Consider the following 3,138-nt stretch of genomic DNA (forward strand, 5'->3'; position numbering starts at 1 on the left):
TCTTGTCACGATGGTTTGGACACAGACTCTGAGGTTTACTCTAACTCATGGTACCTGACAGCCCAGGCAGAACTTCCAGGTGCAGTGGGGGAGGCACCGTGGCAGCACAGGTCCACAGATGCCAGGCCGGCTGCCTTGGAGGACCATGTGCACTTATAGGACACCAGGGTGGAGAAAGAAGAATGGAGCTGCACAGAGTAGACAAGAGGCCAGTTTTTTGTTTTTTTTTTCCAGTTCACGAGACCGAGCTATACTTCCCGCACTAGCCTTGAATCCTTCTACTAATAATAGCCAACAATTTCCAAGTGCTCATGTGGCGTGAGCATGAATTTTGTTGAGCTACAATGATCTCATTTCTTCTTAAAACACCCTTAGTGAAGTAGTAGTATTGCCCTTGTGAGGAAAATGAGGCACAGAAAAGTTAAGCAGTGTGCCCAAGGACACACAGCTAGCTAAGATGTAGAGCTGGGTTTCAGAGCCAGGCAGTGCAATTGGAGCCCACGATTTCCTCCCTCTGGGTGTGGCTAGGCTGTCCAAGTCTCTTAATTATTTTTTATTGTGATAACATATACACAACATAGCATTTCCCATTTTAACCACTTTCAAGTATACAATTCAGTGGTGTTAGTTACATTCACAATGTTGTGCTACATTACCACCATCCATTACCAAAACTTTTCCATCACCCCAAACAGAAACTTTGTACCCATTAAGCATTAACTCCCCATTCCCCACCCCCAGCTCCACCCCCAGTACTCAAGATCTTGTTCTTGTCCTCAGATAAACCCTAGATAGAACTTAAAAGTCAAGAAATAGAAATCTTTTATGGAGTAAGGAAGTGTCAGTTTCAAAACTGCCTGTTTTGGGAGTGGCTGTAGCTCTGTGGTTGAGCACCTGCTTCCCATGTACGAGGTCTCAAGATTCAATTCCTAGTACCTCCTTCAAACAAACCAACAAAAACACCTGCCTGTTTTCTGGCTTCTTTGAAAATATAAAGCACTGGTTCTCAACCTCCAAGACTCAAATTGTAACTGAACATTTTATTCCAGAAGCACCTATAAGCAAACTCATACTCCTCAAGGGGGAAGTTACTAGGGTGTGGCTCAAGCAGCTTCAGTTCTGGGGCATGCTTGGCTTGTTTCTCTCAGCACACACCCCCCAGCTCCTACCCCCGGTTTGTTATATAGAGGAGCACACACTACCCCAGAGGAGACAAAAGCTGTCTCCATGGTGGGGTTGTTGTATTGGTGATGGGTCAGTTGAGAAATATCCCAACTCAGGATGTCCCTGTACTTAGTTGGCTTTTGATGATGCAACAGGTAAGTACTAAACATTGCAGTATAACCACCTCTTTAGGTCAGCCTTTCCTGAGGAAGTTGTAGAACTTGGGCCACTATACTCACCTCTGGAAAAATGGAGCTTTCAGTTCCAATCCTTTTTACCTCATTCAGGTGTTAAAGGATCAGCTGAAGTCATGAATGTGGATGCACTCCATAAGCCACAGGGAGTTATTTTCCATGTTAAGAGTTGGTGCTTTCTGGTTTCTTTTCTAAAAGACTCCTTAGTTTTCTGCAGTACCCACTCCTCCCATGGTTCTGCTTTGGCACACCTACCATCAATGGCAGCAAATAGTTCACATTACTGTATTTAAAGCTAGTGAGTAATAAAATCCTTTAAAAGGGTATCACTTTTTCAGGAAAAAAAATTTTTTTTGGACAAGTCACGAACTTCTCTAAGCCTCAGCTTGATCTATGAAGGGGAGAGCATAATCATCTTCCAGGGGTAGAGATAATGTTTCTTCATTGCTTGGTACATGTAGCTCTTTATATGGTATCTATTACTTTTCTTCACCTGAGGGGATACAAACATGTGTAGCTTGAGCACCTAGCAGTACTGAGGGCATCCCTAACTAGGCAAAATCTTAAACAGTTCCAAGCCACAAAATGGCCAAATCAAGGCACCATCAGAGATGCTTTCTCACCAAAGTCAGCTGCCACATGGTTAAGCAAGATGGCGGGCTATCTCTGCTGAGGTCTCTGCCTTCCCCTCCAGGCTCAGGGACTCTTGAAGCGTGGCTCCCGGACCTCAGCTATGAACAACCAGGCACAGGGCTTGTCTCTCTTCCCGGCCTCCTCAGTCTGCTGCTCCACTTTCTTCCCAAGTCCAGCTGTGAGCTGTCAGGCATATGGCTCATCTCTCCCTGGACCTCAGCTCTTTAAGGCTCTTAGGGCTACTGTCCCTGAGCTTAGCTAGGGGTGAAACCTGCAGTCCTTTCTCTTACTGCAAGATTAAATATGGCAGAGCTCCCTTTTCTTGTGTGTGTGTCTGTCTCTGTGTCTTCCTTTATATCAGATCCAGCAAGACAACGGAGACTTAATCTGAATCACCTCACTGACACAGTCCAATCAAAAGGGTCTCACACCCCCAGGAATGGATTAGTTCAAAAACAGAATCTTTCTCTTTTTGGGATTCATAAAGAATTTCAAGCTGCCATACTCACTTCAGCCTCTATGTGTAAAAAGAAATATGCAATTAAGCAAGGACAAGTAATGGACAGAAAAACTCTACTGGTTTAAATTAGGAGAGTTATGGTTTAAGTCCAAAACATTGAAAGCACTAATAACCAATTCCATGGCCATTCTTTGGCTGCTTTATCAAGAGAAAGTTTTAAATCCCAACGAACTGCCACTTTGTGAGACCAATCTAGGAAGTAAACTAATCCAGCATGGGCCTGCAAGCTTTTTCCCACTGCAACTGGTAAAAAGCAGCAGCCACTGCTATTGCCTCTGCTGAGTCCCTAGAGCACACTGTTGACCTCAAAGCCAGAGCCTGTGTGGTCCTGAGGGACAGACAGGCCTGTTCACAGTGATGAAACACCAGATGCTGCAGCCGGAAGAGGATGCACCATGGTAAGATCTGAGGATTCAAAACACTCCCTGCTTTAAAGTATTACTCAAAATGCTGGTATTGTCTATGCTTATGCATAACTCACCTGTGTCTTGAGTAAACTGTTGTGCTTAGTGTCTTGAGTAAACTGTTGTGCTTACTACCAACACATTCTTAGAGTTCCATCAAGAAAAGCAGGGGCACTGCTCCCCATATTTTAGAAAAAGAATTTTTGTCAAATTAATATCAAAA

Source organism: Dasypus novemcinctus, chromosome 24 (genome assembly GCF_030445035.2).
Source record: "Dasypus novemcinctus isolate mDasNov1 chromosome 24, mDasNov1.1.hap2, whole genome shotgun sequence".
Classification (NCBI taxonomy): Eukaryota; Metazoa; Chordata; class Mammalia; order Cingulata; family Dasypodidae; genus Dasypus; species Dasypus novemcinctus.